At 43.7% G+C, this 25,063-nt stretch overlaps 1 protein-coding gene and 1 pseudogene across 5 annotated transcripts in view; both read right to left on the bottom strand.

Annotated features, from left to right (window-relative positions):
- TTLL4 (tubulin tyrosine ligase like 4) overlaps window positions 1-18,220 on the bottom strand; it is a 47,428-nt gene extending 29,208 nt beyond the window's left edge. For 3 of the 5 annotated variants that reach the window (XM_027121135.1, XM_027121111.1, XM_027121120.1), the window contains exon 1: window positions 17,961-18,218. The gene's annotated coding sequence lies outside the window, so the exon portion shown is untranslated. Of the gene's footprint in view, window positions 1-694; window positions 3,330-17,960 lie in introns of those variants that run through there. The other 2 variants (XM_027121142.1, XM_027121124.1) reach the window with 2 other exon arrangements.
- On the bottom strand, window positions 15,490-17,951 carry LOC113628033 (UDP-N-acetylglucosamine transferase subunit ALG14 homolog pseudogene; annotated as a pseudogene).
- Window positions 18,221-25,063: the final 6,843 nt, after the last annotated feature.

A 25,063-nucleotide genomic window follows, 5' to 3' on the forward strand; every position in this document is an offset into this window, starting at 1 on the left:
TGCCAGAGTAAAGTGGATTCTCTTCTCTGTGACTAACAGGATTCTAGATCTTGTATGTGTCTGCAATGGCCATTTCCCACAGGGCATTTGTTTTTCCTTGTCTGACTTATCTTACTTAGCATAATACCCTCTAGATCCATCCATGGTTTTTTTGCTTTTTTAAAAAAAATATTTATTTATTTATTTAGGCTGCCCTGGGTGTTAGTTGCGGCACGCGGGATCTTCGTTGCAGCATGTGGGCTTCTTAGTTGCGGCATGCATGTGGGATCTAGTTCCCCAACCAGGGATTGAACCCGGGCCACCTGCATTGGGAGCACGGAGTCTTACCCACTGGACCACCAGGGAAGTCCCCCACCCATGTTTTTGCAAATGGCAAGATTTCTCTTTTTATGGCCAAGTAATATTCCACTGTATATATGTGCCACATCTTCTGTGTCCATTCATCTATCACTGGACACTTGGGTTGCTTCCATAACTTGGCTATCGTAAATAGTGCTGCAGTGAACACTGGGGTGCTACCAGCATCTCCTTGTTGCTGCTACTTTACTCAGTGTAGGAACTCTGGCACAGCCACACCCAACTGCTTCAACAGTGCCTTTTCCTCCAGAGGTCCGCTCCAAAATCCTCCACAGCTCCTCTCTTTTATCCTCTCTCCCACATCAAACCAATCTGCTCTCACCACTTCAACTATTACCTGCAGGCGACGAGTCACTTTTCAGACCCGACTTCTCTCAAGCTTTGTGTCCTCATCGCCAACTGTCTTCTCCACCTTTTCCACAGGCAAGTCCAACCACTTCAGCCCAGCTTGTCAGAACAGCTCTGCACTCTTTTTTTTGGCCGCACCTTACGGCTTACAGCATCTCAGTTCCCCAACCAGGAACTGAACCCGGACCCCGGCAGTGAAAGTGCCAAGTCCTAACCACTGGACCTCCAGGGAATTCCCTAGCTCTGCACTCTTGACGTTCCAATTTCTTTCAGTGGAAATTTCTTTCTCTCAGTCACCTAAGAGGAAAACTTAAGTCACTTCTGATTTCTTCCTTTCTCTTAATCTCCAAAGCCAAACCAGTCACAAAACCTAAGAGATTCTTTCTTCATAGCATGCCCCCTCCTTTCATTTCAACCGCCATCCCAGATCCGGACTGCTGCAACAGCTTCCACACTGAAGTTTGTGTCTCCAGGGTCTGCCCTTCCTAATTCCATTCTGCAGGCAACCTCCAGGTTAACTTTGCTTAAATGTTACTTGATCAGTTACCTTTCCAAAAATTTTCCATGAGTCCTTCTTTAATATCACAGTAGCCCACCAACGACCTGCATCAGAATAACCTGGGGTACAGATTCCTGAGCCCCACTTTCAGAGAGGATTCAGTGGGTCTGAGGTAGGGCCAGGGATCTGTATTTTAAACAAGGCTTCTACATGATTCTCATGTAAGTCAATAAATAAATTCCAGACTTCTTAGCCTGAGTCTGGCTTCTGTCTTTTTTTAAGGTGTATTTCCATTTCCTTCCACCTTTAACTCTGTTATATGACCTGTTCTGGTCTTGTACTAATCCTTTCAAACCAGTCTGCAGGCCCTTACTCCACTCAGCCTCTTCCTTCCGAATCCTTATCATATTTTATTTACCTTTTCCAGGCCCAGCTCAAGCTCCATCCTACCCATGAATATCTGTTGTGTAATTTATTCCTCTAATTGGATACTTTGTAAAGGCTATCTTTTACCGCTGTTCTCTTCTCATATGAATATGCCTCATAAGCTCCATGATGGTTTTTACAGGAAAATCTTGTGTTTCTGTAACAGATAAATGCACAGCTATGCGAGTAGAAAGAAGGAGGAAGATCACTGCCTTAGTCTGGCCTCCTCCTCAGCAATGCCACCCAAGCCTCCCCGCAAAACGTCATGAGGTATTAAGGCTCCCTAGAACAAAGTTTAAAAATTAATTGACTTGAGGGTGATGAATATTTTCAATGTCAGTTATACCTCCACAAACCTGTTAAAAAAGAAACAATTTTTTTTTCCCTTAAAGGGATAAGAAAGGAAGGTAAAGAACTGCTGAGCATTCTGAAGATAAACAAAATGGCCTCAAACATCCTTTTTTTTCTATTTGCATGACCGGCTCAGTCCAATTCCTAGTCCCTCACCCCCCTCACCAAGTGCAGGGCTGTTGCAGTAGCATCCTGCCTGACGTCCCTGGATCCAGCCTCTCTCCTTCTAAAGCATCCAGTCTCAGGAATCTCAACATCCTACTTGGCCATCTTTAGACAGCATTCAGAAGCTGTCTATCTCATTCTGCCTTCCACTCTCTGTGGGGTCATTTTGCCTCAAGTTTCCTCCTTAAGTGAGAGTGAATGACGAGCAGTCTATGCTAGAAAATCTATGACTGTTGTCTCAAACCATCAAGTCACCAGGGGCTAGGCCCAGAACAACTTGGACAAAGTATCTATTTCTACAGAAAGCAATTATTCATTACACACTGACTGTATCACTCTCCTACATTACAGGAGTGTATGTGGCTCTTGGGATCTGAAGTTTCCTCTTCCTCCTCCATCTAAGTGTTTCCCTCAGTCACAGGGGAACTCAGGACATCGGAAACAGTTCAGAGTCTACAGTCATAAGATCTCTGATGAAATTACTTTAGTTGCTCAACAGTTATGTAAGAAGGTAGAACTGACTTGTCTGAAATCGAACAGAATGAGTATAGGAATCAGACCCATTTTCTCTTATGAGATAAATCCTAAACTATGTCTCCCTAAAGAAAGCTGGAGGAGCATGGAACTTCTTTAAAGTCCTGTTAAGAAAGGAAGGCCAATACCCCAACCCTAATGAGAAGAAAGGGTCACTACCACAAGTTGAGAAGGGCAGCTCTTGTAGAACACAGTTATGTCAGAGTAGTTAGTAAACCTCAGGAAAAAATACAGCTTACAGCAGCTAGAGCTGAGGGAGAGCCATCTGCAAATTACTAAAAAGTGAAAACAGCTGAAGGCTTAACATAATTAAGTGACTAGCTCTCCTGAAGCCTTGACCTTCAGCAGCTTCTGAAAGAAGCCTCAGGTGAGCTCTCTAAAGCAGTGGTCCTCGAAGTGTGGTCCCAGACCCTGAGGGAACCCTAAGACTCTTTCAGGGGTTCCACTAGCTGAAACTATTTTCATAACAAAACTAAGATGTGATTTGCCTTTTTTTACTGTGCCAGCCTTTCCACTGATGGTGCAAGAGCAATGGTGGGTCAAACTGCTGGTTCCTGAGTAGGAGTCGAGACAATGGCACCAAGCGAGATTCTTCACCACCACACACTCCTTCACTGCACAGTGAAAGAAGAAATGCTAGCTTTACTTAAGAATGTCCTTGATGATGCAATAAAAATGAAATCTCAATCCTCAAGTACATCTTTTTAATATTCTGTGTTACAAAATGAGAAGTACATATAAAATAGAAGACGATGGTTGTCTCTAAATAAAGCACTTGTTTGAATTGCAAAATTTCTCTGTGGAACATCATGTTTACTTGAAAGAATGAAGGACACAAAAGTGATGGTTATTCAGACGTTGATACTTGGCAGGCATTCTCTAGAAAATGAAACAGAGTAAGCCTGTCGCTTCAGGGAAAACAGCTGACAGTGTTTGTTGCCAATGATAAAATTTGAGCTTCCAAGAGAAAATTATAATTTTGGCAAAATTGTATCTGCCACCCTGAGCTTGACAGCTTCCCAATACTTAACCATCTTTCTGATGAGTGTGGTGATAATATATTGTTTTTTGATACTGTAAAATAAAATGTGGCAACATTTGTAAGATCTACATAACTCAATGAACCAGTATTTTCTAAATATCTATCACACAATGTCAAAGAATCAGGCACGGGTGAAAGGTCCGGTCAAAGTCAGAGACAGACCAATGGATTCTAATGAAACAAAGTATGAAAAGCTCACTGATAACATTTCAGATTCCATTGCAGCTAAACTGCATAAAACCACCCCTTGTTAACTTCTGTGTAGTACCAAAGAAGAATATCCACTATTGTCTGAAAAGGCCACAGAAATATTCCTCCCTTTTCCTATTATCTATGTGAGGCTGGATTTTCGTCATCATTCAATCACAACATATCGAACCAACTGAATGCAGAAACAAATATGAGAATCCAGCTGTCTTCTATTAAGCCAGACAAGGAGATTCTCAAAAACAATGCCACTCTTCTCACTAATATTTCTGAAACAACCGCATTTTGCATTTTTAAAAATGCTACTTATGTTTACTTGTAAGGGGTTTATTATAATTTCTAAATGAATTAATAAATAAATACTTCAATTTCTAGTATGGAGTAGATATATATCCCACAATAAAAAATACACTGAAGACCCCAAAGAGCTTTAAAAGTGCAGATAAGAGGGACTTTCCTGGTGGTCCAGTGGTAAAGAATCCTCCTTCCAATGCAGGGGACGTGGGTTCGATCCCTGGTCGGGGAACTAAGATCCCACATGCCATGGGGCAACTAAACCCGCACACTACAACTACTGAGCTCCCGCACCTCAACAAGAGAGCCCACATGCCGCAAACTACAGAGCCCACACACCCTGGAGCCCACGTGCCACAACTAGAGAAGAGAAAACCCACACGCCACGCACCACAATGAAAGATCCCGCGTGCCTCAGTGAAGATCCCACGGGCCGCAAGTAAGACCTGAAGCAGCCAAAAATAAATAAATTAATTTTTAAAAAAAACTGCAAATAATGAGAACCTCTGGTCTAGAATAGCACTGCCTGTCCAGGATGTCCAAGAGGCTCCCAAGGCAAGGTCCTTTGTATTTCAGGGCCTAACAGAAATTAGCACTCTCAGTATTTGTTCCAAAAATACCAGGTCTGGCTTCCCAGTTCTGCCAGAAGAGAGGATGAGAAGTTCTGGGCATTAAAGAAAAGTTTTCTCTGCATTTCACCAACAGATCAAAGCATCTGATTGCATGCTAAAATACAGGAAGCCTATGACCAGACAATTCCAAGGTCATAGGAGGAATCTAGCAGGAAAGCTACACTCAACTCCACATCATGAGTACCAGATCCTGAAGTTAAAGGTTCATCTAAGTTTTGCAGGTGAGAGCTGGGTGAAGAATTAAAAACAGTAGAAAACAGGATTGGTTCAAGATGGTGGAGCAGAAGGACGTGCACTCACTCCCTCTTGCGAGAGCACCAGAATCACAACTAACTGTTGAACAATCATCAACAGAAACACCCTGGAACTCACCAAAAAAGATACCCCACATCCAAAGACAAAGGAGAAGCTGCAGTGAGACGGTAGGAGGGGCGCAATCACAATAAAATCAAATCCCATAACTGCTGGGTGGGTGACTCGCAAACTGGAGAACACTTATACCACAGAAGTCTACCCACTGGAGTGAAGGTTCTGAGCCCCACGTCAGTCTTCCCAACCTGAAGGTCCGGCAACAGGAGGCGGAATTCCCAGAGAATCAGACTTTGAAGGCTAGAGGGATTTGATTGCAGGACTTTGACAGGACTTGGGGAAACAGAGACTCCACTCTTGGAGGGCACACACAAAGTAGTGTGTGCATCAGGACCCAGGGGAAAGGAGCAGTGACCCCATAGGAGACTGAACCAGACCTACCTGCTAGTGCTGGAGGGTCTTCTGCAGAGGCCAGGGGTGGCTGTGGCTCACCACGGGGACAAGGACACTGGCAGCAGAAGTTCTGGGAAGGACTCCTTGGCGTGAGCCCTCCTGGAGTCCACCATTAGCCCCACCAAAGAGCCTGTAGGCTCCAGTGCTGGGTCGCCTCAGGCCAAACAACCAACAGGGAGGGAACTCAGCCCCACCCATCAGCACAGAAGCGGATTAAAGTTTTACTGAGCTCTGCCCACCAGAGCAACAGTCAGCTCTACCCACCACCAGTCCCTCCTCTTAGATAGTTTCATCCACCAGAGGGCAGACAGCAGAAGCAGGAAGAACAACAATCCTGCAGCCTGTGGAACGAAAACCACATTCACAGAAAGACAGACAAAATGAAAAGGCAGAGGACTATGTACCAGATGAAGGAACAAGATAAAACTCCAGAAAAACAACTAAATGAAGCTGAGATAGGCAACCTTCCAGAAAAGGAATTCAGAATAATGATAGTGAAGATGATCCAGGACCTCGGAAAAAGAATGGAGGCTAAGATAGAGAAGATGCAAGAAATGTTTAACAAAGACCTAGAAGAATTAAAGAACAAACACCTAGGAGGGACCTTCAAGATGGCGGAGGAGTGAGATGTGGAGATCACCTTCATCCCTACAAATACATGAAAAATACATCTACATGAGGAACAACTCCTACAGAACACCTACTGAATGCTGGCAGAAGACCTCAGACTTCCCAAAAGGCAAGAAAATCCCCATGTAGCTGGGTAGGGCAAAAGAAAAAACAGAGACAAAAGAACAGGGGTGGGACCTGCACCTCTGGGAGGGAGCTGTGAAGGAGGAAAGGTTTCCACACACTAGGAAGCCCCTTTGCGGGTGGAGACTGCGGGTGGCGGAGGGGGACGCTTCGGAGCCACGGAGGAGAGCGCAGCAACAGGGGTGCACAGGGCAAAGTGGAGAGATTCCCACACAGAGGACTGGTGCCGACCAGCACTCACCAGCCCGAGATGCTTGTCTGCTCATCCGCCGGGGCGGGTAAGGCCTGGGAGCTGAGGCTCGGGCTTCGGAGGTCAGACCCCAGGGAGAGGACTGGGGTTGGCTGCGTGAACACAGCCTGCAGGGAGTTAGTGCGCCATGGCTAGCCGGGAGGGAGTCCGCGAAAAAGTCTGGACCTGCCTAAGAGGCAAGAGACCATTGTTTCAGGGTGCACAAGGAGAGGGGATTCCTTCCCTGCCTGCCCACAGAAGGCAGAGCACCGCCTAAACAAGCTCAAGAGAAGGGTACAAGCCGCGACCATCAGCTCAGACACCAGAGATGGGCATGAAACACTGCTGCTGCAGCCACCAAGAATCCTGTGTGCAAGCACACGTCACTATCCACACACACCCCCAACCCCCCAGGAGCCTGTGCAGCCCGCCACTGCCAAGGTCCCGTGATCCAGGGACAACTTCCCAGGAGAACACACGGCACGCCAGGCCCCTGCAATATCATGCTGGCCTCTGCCGCTGCAGGCTCACCCGGCATTCCAATTATAACTACCATACCCCTCCCTCCCCCGCCCAGCATGAGTGAGCCAGAGCCCCCTAATCAGTCGCTGCTTTAACTCCGTGCTGTCTGGGTGGGAGCAGAAGCCTGAGGGCGACCTACATACAGAGGTGGGGCCAAATCCAAAGCTGAACCCCAGGAGCTGTGCAAACAAAGATGAGAAAGGGAAATTTCTCCCAGCAGCCTCAGGAGCAGTGGATTAAATCCTCACAATCAACTTGAGGTGCCCTGCATCTGTGGAATACCTGAATAGACAACGAATCAACCCAAAATTGAGGCAGTGGACTTTGGGAGCAACTGGAGACTTGCGGTTTGCCGTCTGCCACCAACTTGTTTCTGATTTTTATGTCTACCTTAGTATAGTTTTTAGCACTTGTATCACTAGTGGATTTGTTTATTGGTTTGGTTGCTCTCTCTTTTTTTTTAAATTACGTTTTTATTGTAATAATTTTTTTTTTTTTCTTTTTGCGGTACGCGGGCCTCTCGTTGTGGCCTCTCCTGTTGTGGAGCACAGGCTCCGGATGCGCAGGCTCAGCGGCCATGGCTCACGGACCCAGCCGCTCAGCGGCATGTGGGATCTTCCCGGACCGGGGCACGAACCCATGTCCCCTGCATCACCAGGCAGACTCTCAACCACTGCGCCACCAGGGAAGCCCTATTGTAATAATTTAAAAAATATTTTTATTTTATTTTTATTTATATTTATTTTTCTTTCTTTTTTTTCCTCCCGAGCCATGTGGCTGACAGGGTCTTGGTGCTCTGGCCTGATGTCAGACCTGAGCCTCTGAGGTGGGAGAGCCGAGTTCAGGACATTGGACCACCAGAGACCTCCCAGCCCGCACGTAATATCAATCAGCGAGAGCTCTCCCAGAGACCTCTGTCTCAACACTAAGACCCAGCTCCACCCAATGGCCAGCAAGCTCCAGTGCTGGATGCTCCAGGCCAAACAACTAGCAAGACAGGAACACAACCCCACCCATTAGCAGAGGCTGCCTAAAATCATACTAAGTTCACAGACACACCAAAACACAGCACTGGATGCAGCCCCACCCACCAGAAAGACAAGATCTAGCCCCACCCACCAGAACACAGGCACCAGTCCCCTCCACCAGGAAGCCTACACAAGCCACTAAACCAACCTTACCCACTGGGGGCAGACACCAAAAACAATGGGAACTACAAACCTGCAGCCTGCAAAAAGGAGACCCCAAACACAGTGTATTCAGCAAAATGAGAACACAGAGAAATATGCAGCTGATGAAGGAGCAAGGTAAAAACCCACCAGACCGGCCTTCGCTGGTGGTGCAGTGGTTGAGAGTCCGCCTGCCGCTGCAGGGGACACAGGTTCGTGCCCCGGTCTGGGAAGATCCCACATGCCGCGGAGTGGCTAGGCCCATGAGCCATGGCCGCTGAGCCTGCGCGTCCGGAGCCTGTGCTCCGCAACGGGAGAGGCCACAACAGTGAGAGGCCAGTGTACCGCAAAAAGAAACAAAACAAAACAAACAAACAAACAAAAAACCCACCAGACCAAACAAATGAAGAGGAAATAGGCAGTCTACCTGAAAAAGAATTCAGAGTAATGATAGTAAAAATGATCCAAAATCTTGAAAACAGAATGGAGAAAATACAAGAAACATTTAACAAGAGCCTAGCAGAACTACAGAGCAAACAAACTGATGAACAACACAATAAATGAAATTAAAAATTCTCTAGAAGCAATCAATAGCAGAATAACTGAGGCAGATTAGTGACAGAAGAACAGATAAGTGACCTGGAGATAAAAAGTGGAAATAACTACCACAGAGCAGAATAAAGAAAAAAGAATGAAAAGAATTGAGGACAGACTCAGAGACCTCTGGGCCAACATTAAATGCACCAACATTCAAATTATGGGGTACCAGAAGAAGAAGAGAAAAAAAAAGGCTCTGAGAAAATATCTGAAGAGATTATAGTTGAAAACTTCCCTAACATGGGAAAGGAAATATTCAATCAAGTCCAGGAAGTGCAGAGAGTCCCATACAGGATAAATCCAAGGAGAAACACGCCAAGACACATATTAATCAAACTTTCAAAAATTAAAACAAAGAAAAGATATTAAAAGCAGCAAGGGAAAAGCAACAAATAACATACAAGGGAATACCCATAAGGTTAACAGCTGATCTTCCAGCAGAAACTCTGCAAGCTAGAAGGGAGTAGCAGGACATATTTAAAGTGATGAAGGGGAAAAAACTACAAACAAGATTACTCTACCCAGCAAGGATCTCATTAAGATTCCATGGAGAAATTAAAACCTTTACAGACAAACAAAAGTTAAGAGAATCCAGCACCACCAAACCACCTTTACAACAAATGCTAAAGGAACTTCTCTAGGCAGGAAACACAAGAGAAGGAAAAGACCTATGATAACAAACACAAAAAAATTAAGAAAATGGTATTAGGAGCATACATATTGATAAATACCTTAAATGTAAATGGATTAAATGCTCCAACCAAAAGACACAGACTGGCTGAATGGATACAAAAACAAGACCCGTATATATGCTGTCTACAAGAGACCCACTTCAAGCCTAGGGACACATACAGACTGAAAGTCAGGGGATGGAAAAAGATACTCCATGCAAATGAAAATCAAAAGAAAGCTGGAGTAGCAATTCTCATATCAGACAAAACAGACTTTAAAATAAAGACTACTACAAGAGACAAAGAAGGACACTACATAATGATCAAAGGATCAATCAAAGAAGAAGACATAACTATTGTAAATATTTATGGAGCACCTCAAAACATAAGGCAAATGCTAACAGCCATAAAAGGAGAAATTGACAGTAACACAAGTGGGGACTTTAACACCCCACTTTCACCAATGGACAGATCATCCAAAATGAAAATAAATAAGGAAACACAAGCTTTAAATGACACAATAAACAAAATGTACTTAATTGATATTTATATGACATTGCATCCAAAACCAACAGAATACACTTTCTTCTCAAGTGCTCATGGAACATTCTCCAAGATAGATCATATCTTGGGTCACAAATCAAGCCTTGGTAAATTTAAGAAAACTGAAATCGTATCAAGTATCTTTTCCAACCACAACACTATGAGACTAGATAACAATTACAGGGAAATATCTGTAAAAAATACAAACACGTGGAAGTTAAGCAATACACTACTAAATAACCAAGAGATCACTGAAAATATCAAAGAGGAAATCAAAAAAAACCTAGGAACAAATGACAATGAAAACATGACGACCCAAAACCTATGGGATGCAGCAAAAGCAATTCTAAAAGGGAATTTTATAGCAATACAATCCTACCTAAAGAAACAAGAAACATCTCAAATAAACAACCTAACCATACACCTAAAGCAATTAGAGAAAGAAAAAAAAACCTCAAAGTTAGCAGAAGGAAAGAAATCATAAAGATCAGATCAGAAATAAATAAAAAAGAAATGAAGGAAACAATAGCCAAAATCAATAAAACTAAAAGCTGGTTCTTTGAGAAGATAAACAAAATTGATAAACCATTAGCCGGAGTCATTGAGGAAAAAAAGGGAGAAGACTCAAATCAACAGAATTAGAAATGAAAAAGGAGAAGTAACAACTGAGTGCAGAAACACAAAGAATCATGAGAGATTACTACAAGCAACTCTATGCAAATAAAATGGACAACGTGGAAGAAACGGACAAATTCTTAGAAAAGCACAATCTTCCAAGACTGAACCAGGAAGAAATAGAAAATATAAACAGACCAATCACAAGCACTGAAATTGAAACTGTGATTAAAAATTTTCCAACAGGGCCTTCCCTGGTGGCGCAGTGGTTGGGAGTCCACCTGCTGATGCAGGGGACACGGGTTCGTGCCCCGGTCCGGGAAGATCCCACATGCCGCGGAGCGGCTGAGCCCGTGAGCCATGGCTACTGAGCCTGTGCATCCAGAGCCTGTGCTCCGCAACGGGAGAGGCCACAACAGTGAGAGGCCCGCGTACCACAAAAAAAAAAAAAAAAATTTCCAACCAACAAAAGCCCAGGACCAGATGGCTTCACAGGTGAATGCTATCAAACACTTAGAGAAGAGCTAACACCTGTCCTCAAACTCTTCCAAAATATAGCAGAAGGAGGAAAACTCCCAAACTCATTCTACGAGGCCACCATCACCCTGATACCAAAACCAGACAAAGATGTCACAAAAAGAGAAAACTACAGACCAATATCACTGATGAACATAGATACAAAAATCCTCAACAAAATACTAGCAAACAGAATCCAACAACACATTAAAAGGATCATACACCATGATCAAATGGGATTTATCCCAGGGATGCAAGGATTCTTCAATATACGCAAATCAATCAATGGGATACAGCATATAAACAAACTGAAGAAGAAAAACCATATGATCATCTCAATAGATGCAGAAAAAGCTTTTGACAAAATTCAACACCCATTTATGATAAAAACTCTCCAGAAAGTGGGCACAGAGGGAACCTACCTCAACATAATAAAGGCCATATATGACAAACCCACAGCAAACATCATTCTCAATGGTGAAAAACTGAAAGCATTTCCTCTAAGATCAGGAACAAGACAAGGATGTCCACTCTCACCACTATTATTCAACATAGTTTTGCAAGTCCTAGCCTTGGCAATCAGAGAAGAAAAAGAAATAAAAGAAATAGAAATTGGAAAAGAAGTAAAACTGCCACTGTTTGTAGATGACATACTATACATAGATAATCCTAAAGATGCCACTAGAAAACTACTAGAGCTAATCAATGAATTTGGTAAAGTTGCAGGATACAAAATTAACGCACAGAAATCTCTTGCATTCCTATATACTAACAACAAAAGATCAGAAAGAGAAATTAAAGAAACAATCCCATTCACCATTGCAACAAAAAGAACAAAAACCTAGGAATAAACCTACCTAAGGACATAAAAGACCTGTACACAGAAAACTATAAGACACTGATGAAAGAAATCAAAGATGACACAAACAGATGGAGAGAATACTATGTTCTTGGATTAGAAGAATCAATATTGTGAAAATGACTGTACTTCCCAAAGCAATCTACAGATTCAATACAATCCCTATCAAATTACCAACAGCATTTTTTGCAGAACTATAACAAAAAATCTTAAATTTGTATGGAGACATAAATGACCCCAAATAGCCAAAGCTATCTTGAGGGAAAAAAACGGAGCTAGGGGGTTTCCCTGGTAGCGCAGTGGTTGAGAATCTGCCTGCTAGTGCACGGGACACAGGTTCGAGCCCTGGGCTGGGAGGATCCCACATGCCGCGGAGCAACTAGGCCTGTGAGCCACAACTACTGAGCCTGCGCGTCTGGAGCCTGTACTCCGCAACAACAGAGGCTGCGATAGTGAGAGGCCCACGCACCACGATGAAGAGTGGCCCCCACTTGCCACAACTAAAGAAAGCCCTCACACAGAAACGAAGACCCAACACAGCCAAAAATTAATTAATTAATTAATTTTTAAAAAATGGAGCTAGAGGCATCAAACTCCTTGACTTCAGACTATACTGCAAAGCTACAGTAATCAAGACAATATGGTACTGGCACAAAAAAAAGAAATATAGGTCAACAGAACAGGATAGAAAGCCCAGAGGTAAACCCACGCGCCTATGGTCAACTAATCTATGACAAAGGAGGCAAGGATATACAATGGAGAAAAAACAGTCTCTTCAATAAATGGTGCTGGGAAAACTGGACAACTACATGTAAAAGAAAGAAATTAGAACACTCCGTAACACCACACACAAAAATAAACTCAAAATGGATTAAAGAACTAAATGTAAGACTAGACATTATAAAACTCTTAGAGGAAAACATCAGAAGAACACTCTTTGACATAAATCACAGCAAGATCTTTTTTGATCCACCTCCTAGAGTAATGGAAATAAAAACAAAAATAAACAAATGGGAACTAATGAAACTCAAAAGATTTTGCACAGCAAAGGAAACCATAAACAAGATGAAAAGACAACCCTCAGAATGGGAGAAAATATTTGCAAATGAAGCAACTGACAAAGGATTAATCTCCAAAATTTACAAGCAGCTCATGCAGCTCAATCTCAAGAAAACAAACAACCCAATCCAAAAATGGGCAGAAGATCTAAATAGACATTTCTCCAAAGAAGACATACAGATGGCCAACAAACACATGAAAAGATGCTCAACATCCCTAATTATTAGAGAAATGCAAATCAAAACTACAGTGAGGTATCACCTCACACCAGTTAGAATAGGCACCATCAGAAAATCTACAAACAATAAATGCTGGAGAGGGTGTGGAGAAAAGGGAACCCTCTTGCACTGTTGGTGGGAATGTAAATTGATACAGCCACTATGGAGAACAGTATGGAAGTTCCTTAAAAAACTAAAAATAGAATTACCATACCACCCAGCAATCCCACCACTGGGCATATACCCAGAGAAAACAATAATTCAAAAAGACACATGCACCCCAATGTTCACTGCAACATTATTTACAATATCCAGGTCATGGAAGCAACCTAAATGCCCATCGACAGATGAATGGATAAAGAAGATGTGGTACATATATGCGATGGAATATTACTCAGCCATGAAAACGAATGAAATTGGGTCATTTGTAGAAACGTGGATGGACCTAGAGGCTGTCATACAGAGTGAAGTAAGTCAGAAAGAGAAAAACAAATATCGTATATTAACGCATATATGTGCAATCTGGAAAAATGGTACAGATGAACCAGTCTGCAAGGGAGAAACAGAAACACAGATGTAGAGAACAAAAGTGGACACCAAGGGGGGAAAAGCAGGGTATGGGAGTGGGGCGGTGGTGGTGGGATGAACTGGGAGATTGGGATTGACATATATATACTAATATGTACAAAATGGATAACTACTGAGAACCTGCAGTATAAAAAATAAATAAATAGAATAAAATTTTAAAATAAATAAAAATCGTAGAAAACAGAGAAAAAAATAGTTTTTCAGCAAGGGATTTTTCATTTACATATTCATTTTTGGATTTGGTTATAAATATTCTGTCTCCCTTCTTCCGTCCCTTTTCCCCTACCTACTCTCTCAAAGTTGGTGCTCCTCTGTGCTCAGTCTTCTCACTTGGCCTGGCACATAGTAAGCGCTCAATAAATGGCAGTTGCAACTATTAACACAAACTCTCCCAAAGCAAAGCAACCTCTTTTATCCCATGGCCTCAACCATCTCCTACATTCTCAACTTTCTTTCATCACTCAGACATGTCAGAACAACCTCCCAGGGCTTTCTTCCTTGATGTGCTACAGGAACCTCAATTCAGCACGCCCAAACTCCTTTATCTTTCTCCTCAAAGCCCTCCTCCTAATAGTTCCTCCTGCATCACCACCCACTTAATCACTGAAGTCAGAAAACAAGGATCATTCCAGACTGCTCTTTGTCCCACTCCCTACATCTACTTTGCCACCAGGTTTTGTCCACTCTACCACTGTTAATCTCTCTCTAAACCCTCTCTCTCACTGCAACCACTATAAAGCCCTCATCCTCTCTAGTCTGGTCTCCAGTTTTCTCATTGGCCCCCTAACTTCAGTCTAAAATCTTACTTATTCAAACTGCCCACTGACACTACAGTAGTAATCTCAAGCACAAATCTGATGTTACCTTCCTGCTAATTACCTTTCCGTGGTCTTCCTGCAATATACTCTTCCGATGATTTTACTCATGTATTCCCCTAGGAATTTTTAAAACCATGTATTCCGTGGGGAGTTCCTGGTGGCCTAGTGGTTAGGATTCCAGACTTTCACTGCCATGGCCCAGGTTCAATCCCTGGTTGGGGAACTGAGATCCTGCAAGCCATGCGGTAGAGCCAAAAAAAAAAAAAAAAAAAAAAAAATTAAACCCATGTATTCCTTGCACATCTTAAAGTTGAACTCTAAAATTTTTCATCACAAGTTTAAACAAGTTTATCCTTTTGTTAAGAGGAGGTAGAAAATACTAAATATTTTATAGAAAGAACTAAGGTAAGGATTAACTGTAACTGAAATAAACATTTCATGACGATTTAATAAAATGAGTTTTAACTATCTGATTAACACATCTAAACTGAAAGAAATCTCTCCTAAAAAAATTTATGCAACCTCTATCCAATACAGGTTGAAAAATCTGTGGTCCCAAAAAACATTTTAGACACATTTAACTGTTGTGTTCTTTTTTTTTTTTTTAATATTTATTTATTCATTTCACTGCACCGGGTCTTGGATGCAGCATGCAGGATCTTCATCGCTGCATGCAGGATCTTTTAGTTGCAGCATGCAGGATCTAGTTCCCTGACCAGGGATCGAACTTGGGCCCCCTGCATTGGGAGGGTGGAGTCTTAACCACTGGACCACCAGGGAAGTCTCCAACTGTTGTGTTCTTCTGAATTCAGAATATCCCAACAAGGAACAAGCTTCACTCTAACAGCAGTGTGTATTACACAGGGGAAGACAGGAAGACTTCTAGGGTTGGTTTGTTTGTTTGTTTTTTCTAGGTGATCTCATCTCTATGACCCTATTAGGAAATTTATTCATGAATTCAATAGTTATGTCCCGAACAGAAGGGTAGAAGGGTAGAATAGTACAATGATTAGAGTATAGATGCTGCAGTCTCAGGCTTTCCGGGTTTGGATCCACTTAGTGGCCCTCAGACTTTGGGCAAGTCAATTTTTTTCCATATGGCTCAGTTTTCTTACCAAATCTGGCTTCACTCGGTGAGTCAGGGGTAAGGGAGAGCCACACAGAGTACAAGGTGGTGAGTACCGTGGACAGCCAGGACTGCTGGACCTCCCGGCTTCTGGGAATGCGGTGAATATAGTATTCGGGAAACGTAGCACTGGAGTTTCTATCAGCTCGATTTACTTCAAAAGAATTTATTTTACGGGCACTCATTTCATCAGTGTCAGCAATGATATAATGTCTAGGAGAGTAGGCATCGTACAAGTTCTCGAGCAGCCTCAGGATCTCAGTGGTATGCCCACCGGACCCAGCCACCACCAAGAGGCTGAGAGACCGACGGAGCACAGCGGCGCGGGGACGCAGCACTACCCATAGCCGCGCTGCCAGCAGCACGGCCACGGCTCCTGCCGCCGCCGCGAGGATAAGGGTGCCACCCATTCAAAGAGAAGACGCATGCGTGCTATCCCCCGGCGCCGGCCGCTGGAGCCCTTCTAGGTTTTTGAGGTAACTTAATCAAACACCAAAGAAGGCCCCCCTGAAATTAATATTTCCAAAATATTCCGTTTGCCAACCTGAGGTTTTTATACTCAGAAAAATATGCTATAGTAAAATTTGAGAGCGTGAGAGATATGACACTCTCCACCCCTTTTTTGTAAGGTCAGTTTTAGAAGCGTTCATTTGGAAGCTGAGGATCTGGGAACTGATTCTTCTAAAACTATATGTGCATATCTATCCCTTGGAAGTCTCAGGCCCCTGAATATCCTGCTTGAAAACCACTGCTCTGGAGGATGTAGTTCTAACTCCTCAGCAAAACATCCAAAGCCCTTTGTGATCTAACCCCTATTAATTTCCCTATTCCTATTTGTCCCGGGCTGGTTCCCTCCAAACACAGCTTAGGTCTATCCGACTGTTTACAGTTCTCTTTTCAGGCCTTTACTAAAGCTACTTTAGTATCTTTACTAAAGCTACTTTGTATCTGGAATGTCCTCTCACCTCTTTATTCCCAGAAAACACTTGATACATTTTTCAATGCTCCATTCAGCCCAATTAATAAGCAGCTGGTAACTTTACGGGCACCAAGTGAGTGGTTTTTATGCAAACAATGCCTCAGTATTTATTGCAAGAAATTAAGGATGGGATAGAACACTGTCCCAACGGGTCTCCCGGCTACTCGTTGACTGGCTAAATCAACAAGTAATGACGTTAAGGAAGATGGGATCTGGAGTAACTGAGAGAGCAGGGGTAACTCCCTAAGGAAGGAAGGATTAAAACATTTCCTAGATCCAGATTGGGAATGTGAAGACCAGGGAATGGGGATAATATAGTTTTCCAAGTAAATTTGGGTTAAATATCCTTCTAATGTTCTATTAGAACGCACACCACACATACGGCAAATGCTGTTTACCTGATTAAAATCTCCCCTAGACTATAAGCTCTGTGAAAACACGCCTGCCTTGCTCACCACTGTATCCGCCCCTCCGCCGGGGCTTCCACAGTGCCCTGGCTCACTAAATATTTGTCGATGTTTATTAAAAATTGTTGAATGATTAAATGAAGTAATGGATGTATGGATACATGAAGAATTTAATTCCACAGCATCTCGGATGCTGTTTGAATCTCTAGTTTAAGAAAGTATTTCTCTACAGATAGTGAAGATGGGGAAGTTAAAAAGTGGGTATCCATGTAAAATTCAGCCGTGAGGCCTGAGAAGAGCTTGGGCTTACACCCAAGCAGGGAGAATTTAAACTGCAGCGGAGCGGGAAAGACGAGGCACGGAGGCCCAGGGTGAGAGGATGCTGCAGGGTTCGGGGCACCCAAAGGCGGGGCGACTAAGTTCACTGGACGTGGCGGGGAAGGGGGCGGAGGGGGGAGGGGGGAGAAGGGTTCCGAAGAGGCGCGAAGTCCTGGCAGGGTGGGAGGACGCGGCCCCCTCTCCTCCCAGGGGATGGAGAGGTGGCGGGCAGGAAGCAGGGCTGGGACAGGAGCGGCCAGAGGGCTGGGGGCCGCGTGAAAGGACTCGGGCAGAGGGAGGGGCGGGAGAGTCGGGGCGGCGGAGGGTCATTTTCCTGGCTCCACGGCCACACTCACCCAGCGGACTCAGCTTCGCCCCGGCTGGGCGCCGACTCCGGGCTGCTTCCTCCCTTGGCCTTCCGGGCGAGCGGGCGGCCTCAGGCGCCCCTAGCAACCACGCACGGCCACACGGCCCGCGCTATCAGCCGCCGGCGCCGCTGCCACCAGCCACGCACTGCGCGCGCCCCCAGCGGACGGACGGAGGGCCTGAAGGGGCGATCCCAGCGGGAGGGAGGCAGGCGCGCGGAATCTCGGGGATTGTGGAGTTTGGGAGGACAGGCGGTCACAGGGCTCGCGCACACGCAATCGCTTCAACGGGGGTGGGACTCGTCGAGTGGAATTCTGGGAGATGTAGTCTCAAGGTTAAATCTGTTAAAGGCTAAGCTCTGGCGCTCCAGGACCCGCTATACCTTGATTCTACCTAACCCCTATGGACTCTTTCTTCGGCCGTGCCTTAATTCGCTCCTCTAAAATCAAAGAGCTCAGGCTTTATTGAAGGATTTTCTTGTAGTTCCTTCCAGTAAGCCTTTGAGTTTGACCCCAGGAAAGGATAGATCGCCAGATCCGCCATGCTTCCCTCTACCCACCTTCCCCTAACCCCACCCACCCAACAGGCTCCAATTACAACCACCTGCTTCCTGGGCTCCAAGTGTGAACTTTAGGAAACACTGACTCAGTTAATTATCTCGCCAGCCAAGACAGATTGTACCCCCTCAGTCTCAGATGTCCCTAGACCTAATGGATTTGGAGATCTCAAGAGAGATGGAGGGTGAAAAGAACTTTTCTAAATAGTCTGCTACAGAAATAAAGGGGACAATAAAAGATGAAACTAACCTAAGGAAAATAATCGGGACCAGAACAAAGATGCTTAATAAATATTTGATTTAGGCAACAGTCATTGATAAATGCTAAAATCATTAGAGGGTTGATGGGGGATTTTTACACTGAAAGGACATTTGCTATCACTTGTATATTTTAATCACTCTTAGATCATGAAATGTGGGGCAGCTATAAATTATGTCTCATGATATGATGCAATTTGAACTACACAGTAATACTTAGGAAGTAGTGTATTTTTGTCTAAAAATCAGTTGAATCTGAATCTTAATCAAACTCTTGGCTCCAACTTCCAGTTTTCAGGAAATAAAGAGAAACGTCGTCACAAAAAAGCCATTTGACCAATCCAGAATGTAGGCCAATGTATCGGGGAATGACCTAATTTCTCCGACAATTTCAGAGTATAAAAAAAGAGTGAGGTGTTCTATATCATAAGAGACTTAAGAGACATAATTACATCAATGAGTGGACCTTGTTTAGATCCTGATGCAAATAAGCCAACTGCAAAAAAGATACTTTTGGGCTTCCCTGGTGGCGCAGTGGTTGAAAGTCCGCCTGCCGATGCAGGGTACGCGGGTTTGTGCCCCCCGGTCCGGGAAGATCCCACATGCCGCGGAGCGGCTGGGCCCGTCAGCCATGGCCGCTGAGCCTGCGCGTCTGGAGCCTGTGCTCCGCAACGGGAAAGGCCACAATAGTGAGAGGCCCGCCTACTGCAAAAAACAAAACAAAACAAAAAAGATACTTTTGAGACAATAGAGAAATCTGAACATGGATGGGGGAATATTAACAACATAGATAACGTTAAGAAATCATTATTAATATTTTTATTGTAGTTTACTGAATGGTGACCCCCCTCCAATATATCCTTGTGTTAATTCCAGGAACCTGTAAATATTACTTTATATGACAAAATATGTGATTGAGGATTTTGAGAGGATGATCTTGAAAGGATTAAGGAATTTTCCTGGATTATCTGGGTGGGCCCTAAACCCAATAACAAGTGTCCCTAGTGAGGCAGAGGGAGCTGGGACAGACACAGAGAATACACAGAAAAAAGGAAGAGGCAGTGTGACCAAGGAGGTACAGATCAGAGTGAAGAGGAATGCCTGGGGCTACCAGAAGGTAGAAGAGGCAAGAATGGATTCTTCCTTAGAACATTCTGAGGGAATGGGGTTCTTCAGACAGCCTGATTTCAGAATTCTGGCTTCCAGAACTGTGAGAGAATTTCTGTTGTTTTCAGTCACTAAATTTGTGGTAATTTTTTCTGGCAGCCACAGGACATTTTGACATCTTTTAAGAAGATATCCTTATTTTTTACAGACACTATGAGGTATTAAACAACATGGTGCTAGGGGGTTGCTTTTGCTTTAAAATACTACAGCAAACACCCTAGTAGCAACGAGCACAGGTAGCATCCAGGTCTTAGTTTCTAATACCACTACATTACAAGGAACCAGGGCTCCCTAGAGAAAAGGCTGATTCTCAGACCGGAACAGGAAATATACAAAATGAGCCCGAAGCATCTGGTAGTGCCAGAAAGAAAGTGTTCCTAAAACAAACAAACAAAAAACAGATTGGTGGGTGTATGTCACAGGAGCTAATTGAAAGAACTCCCAATGACCGAAGCTCGAACAATTTGAGCAATAAAATCAAATAAATAGTGGTTTATGACCCAAAGTATAAAATATCTATGAGTCCCTGATATAAATAAATGGTTGAATATATTCACAAATGTGATAAAAAAGACAAATCTCCTATGCAGAAAAATTCCCCCCAAATTATGTAGATACTCAGCCCTAAAGGAGGGGGAGTATAACCCCCATTCCTTAAGTTTGGGCTGTGCAGAGTGACTTCTTTCCAAAGAGTACAGTATGGAAAGGGAGGCGGAGTAGGGCAGAAGTAGTAACAGTAGAAAAATCTGACAAACATCACTTCTACCAGGTGATCAAGGTCAACACCAAGTCCTAAGTCATGTAGATAGTATATGCCCTTGATATATGATGAAAATGGCATTTTACTTTTGTGATCTTCCTCCCCAAAACCCATAATTCCAGTCTAGGCATGAGAAACACCAGGCAAATTCCAGTAGAGGAGCATCCTACAAAATACCTGACCAGTACCTCTCAAAATTGTCAAGGTCACAATGTTCATTGCAGCACTATTTACAATAGCCAGGACATGGAAGCAACCTAAGTGTCCATCGACAGATGAATGGATAAAGAAGATGGGGCACATATATACAATGGAATATTACTCAGTCATAAAAGAAACGAAATTGAGTTATCTGTAGTGAGGTGGATGAACCTAGAGTCTGTCATACAGAGTGAAGTCAGAAAGAGAAAAACAAATACCGTATGCTAACACATATATATGGAACCTAAAAAAAAAAAAAAACAGGTTCTGATGAACCTAGGGGCAGGACAGGAATAAAGACGCAGACGTAGAGAATGGACTTGAGGACACGGGGAGGAGGAAGGGTAAGCTGGGACAAAGTGAGAGAGTGGCATGGACATATATACACTACCAAATGTAAAATAGATAGCTAGTGGGAAGCAGCCGCATAGCACAGGGAGATCAGCTCGGCACTTTGTGACTACCTAGAGTGGTGGGATAGGGAGGGTGGGAGGGAGATGCAAGAGGGAGGGGATATATGTATGCATATAGCTGATTCACTTTATTATCCAGCAGAAACTAACACAACACTGTAAAGCAATTATACTCCAATAAAGATGTTAAAAAAAAATTGTCAAGGTCATCAAAAACAAGAAACTTCTAAGAAACTGTTAGAGCCAGAGGAGCCCAAGGACAGCTAAATGATGTGTAATGAGATCTTGGAACAGAAAAAGGAAATTAGGTAAGAATTAAGGAAATCTGAATAAAATACAGGTTTTAGGGCTTCCCTGGTGGCGCAGTGGTTGAGAGTCCACCTGCCGATGCAGGCGACACGGGTTCGTGCCCCGGTCCGGGAAGATCCCACATGCCGCGGAGCAGCTGGGCCCGTGAGCCATGGCCACTGAGCCTGTGCGTCTGCAGCCTGTGCTCCGCAACAGGAGAGGCCACAACAGTGAGAGGCCCGCGTACCGCAAAAAAAAAAAAAAAAATTAATTAATTATTGCTTGATGCAATAGCCTAAAAAGTTTGGATGTAAATTTAACTTCTCTACATTAAATTGTTTACATACCAGATAAGCAAAATATTTCAAGCTAGTGTTTAATAAATTATTTGGAAAAAGCAAATAATTCCTTTACAAGGTAATTCCCCCTAGTTTACCTTCTAGGAAAAAAAAAATCCAGATTTAAATACACAATACTGTATACATATTTGTGTTAATCAGACAGGTCTTAGTGAAGTACTGTGGTTTTGTGAAAAACAAAAACAAAATTTCTGATTTGTCAGAGATACATTCCGATGTACTCATGGATAACATATGTTGCCCAGGATTTGTTTCAAAATACTTAAGTAAAAAAAGAATAGGGCTTCCCTGGTGGCGCAGTGGTTGAGAGTCCGCCTGCCGATGCAGGGGACACGGGCTCGTGCCCCGGTTCCGGGAGGATCCCACATGCCGCGGAGCGGCTGGGCCCGTGAGCCATGGCCGCTGAGCCTGCGCGTCCGGAGCCTGTGCTGCGCAACGGGAGAGGCCACAACAGTGAGAGGCCCGCGTACCGCAAAAAAAAAAAAAAAAGAATATATATGGTAGCTATCGAAGTGGTGATGGGGTTCACTGAACTAATCTCTCTACTTTTGGGTATGTTTGAAAATTTCCAGCTAATAGACCTAACGTTCAAAACTGAACTAGAGTTTTCCCACCCACTACCACTCCACTAACAGCCTTCCCCATTTCAGTTAATGGCAATTCCATCCTTCCAATTGCTCGGGCCAAAAACCATGGAGTCATCCTTGACTGCTTTCCTTTGTTACACTCTCACATCCAATCAGTCAAGAAAACTTATTTGTTCCATCTTCAAAATACATTCAAAATATGACTACTTTTCACCACTCCATTGGTACCACTCCAGTCCAGGACACCATTATCTCTCATGTGGATTATTACAATAGCCTCCTAATTGCCCACACTACTTCCCATCCTCCCCCATTCCTCACTGTCCATCACAATACAAGAATGAAGAGCAATCTTTTAGAACATAAGGTAGATCTCAGAACTCCTCTGATCCAACTCTCCAATAGATCCCTACTCTATGTAAAATGTAAGGTCTTTAAGGCCTACATCTGGTCCCTATTACCTTCCTGTCCTCGTTTCCTACTGTTCTCCCCCTTCTTCACTTTTTCCATCCAAACTGGCCTCCTCATAGCTCCTCAAGCACTCCAGGCATACTTCCATATGGCCATACTCCAATGGCCTTTGAAGACCATTCTCCCTGCATAGTCTTTTCCCTCAGAGAGCTGCACTGCTTTGTTCAAATGTCACCTTCTAAGTGAGGTCTACCCTGGCTATCCAACTCAGCACTCCTCATCCCCCCCTTCCTGCTTTGTATTTCTCTGGAGCTTTTATCACATTTCTACATACTAAAAAATTTATTTTTTTTAAGTTTTCTTTAAGTAATTTAATATTTTATTTATTTATTTTTGGTTGGGTTGGGTCTTCGTTGCTGCGCGCAGGCTTCCTCTAGTTGTGGCGAGCAGGCTTTCTCTAGTTGCGGCGAGCAGGGGCTACTCTTCATTGCGGTGCACGGGCTTCTCAGTGCGGTGGCTTCTCTTGTTGTGGAGCACGGGATCTAGGCGTGCGGGCTTCAGTAGTTGTGGCGCACGGGCTTAGTTGCTCCAAGGTATGTGGAATCTTCCCCGACCAGGGCTCGAATCCATGTCCCCTGCATTGGCAGGTGGATTCTTAACCGCTGCGCCACCAGGGGAGTCCGCAATTCACTCATTTTAATAAGCCCACTGTCTCCCCAACCAGAATGGAAACTCTATGACAAACAGGCATTGCTTTACCTCCAGTGCCTAGAATAGTATCTGGCGTATAGAAAGGACTCAATAAATATACGTTATAGAAAACAGACTGGTGGTTGCCAAGGGGGAGGGGCCTGGGAGAGGGTTGGATTGGGAATTTGGGATTAGCAGATGCAAACTGATATATATAGAATGGATAAACAACAAGGTCCTACTGTATAGCACAGGAAACTATATTCAATATCCTGTGACAAACCATGATAGAAAAGAATATGAAAAAGAATGTATATATGTATGTATAACTGAGTCCCTGCTGTACAGCAGTAATTAACACATTGTAATTCAACTATACTTCAATAAACAACTTTAAAAAACAAACAAATAAATAAATATATATTGAACTGAACTAAAATAATCTGGATAGGAAGAAATTATGGTGGTCTCTAGAAAAAAATGTTATTTTTGCCAAAATATAAACACAGACAGTGGGCAATGAAAATGAGGTCTAAATGAATTCTTTATAAAAATAAAGGCACCTGAGCTTCCCTGGTGGCGCAGTGGTTGAGAGTCCGCCTGCCGATGCAGGGGACATGGGTTCGTGCCCTGGTCCGGGAAGATCCCACATGCCGCGGAGCGGCTGCGCCCGTGAGCCATGGGCATCCGGAGCCTCTGCTCCGCAACGGGAGAGGCCACAACAGTGAGAGGCCCGCATACCGCAAAAAAAAAAAATAAATAAATAAAGGCACCTTACTCACCTTTCATTTCTGAAACAAGTGGAATTTAAGGAAGGACAAAAAGTAGTCTGCCTATGTTACAGATGGAGAAATTAGGGCTCTGGGAAGCTGGTTGCAAGCTATCCAGTGAGTGAAGGTTTAAGCTTTCCAGTATGGATTATGATTCTAACCAACGGGCCTGCCAAACATCCCTTTCTGGTAAACTGCACAATCTCCATAAACAGCCATCCTTCTAAAGCAGCTGGGCTTCCCTATACATTGAAACTCCACCAAATATTAAAACTAGTCACTGAGCCTGAGATCAGAAAGCAATCCAATTTACCCCTCTGTTTAATCCTATCCTTTCCTATTTCAGCTCCACTGGCCCTGGCTTGGAAGTAGGTGATCACATGCAGCTCATCTGGGATGGAGGAAGCTGGAAGGCAGGAAAAGATATAAATAAGCTTCCAAACCAGGATCTTCTGTGAACAGAAAACCAGTGCTTCCAGCATCACACATCAGCTAAAACAGCTGAACCTCTCAACTCTTTACCCTGGCAGCTCCAAGTAGGGTTAAAAAAAAAAAAAAAGAAAAAAGGAAGGAGAGAGGGAGGGAGGGAAGGAAGGAAGGGAGGGAAGGGAAGGGAAGGAAGGGAGGAAGGAA

Source organism: Aethalodelphis obliquidens, unplaced genomic scaffold (assembly GCF_003676395.1).
Source record: "Aethalodelphis obliquidens isolate GAN/ISIS:26980383/991018 unplaced genomic scaffold, ASM367639v1 scaffold2, whole genome shotgun sequence".
Lineage (NCBI taxonomy): Eukaryota > Metazoa > Chordata > Mammalia > Artiodactyla > Delphinidae > Aethalodelphis > Aethalodelphis obliquidens.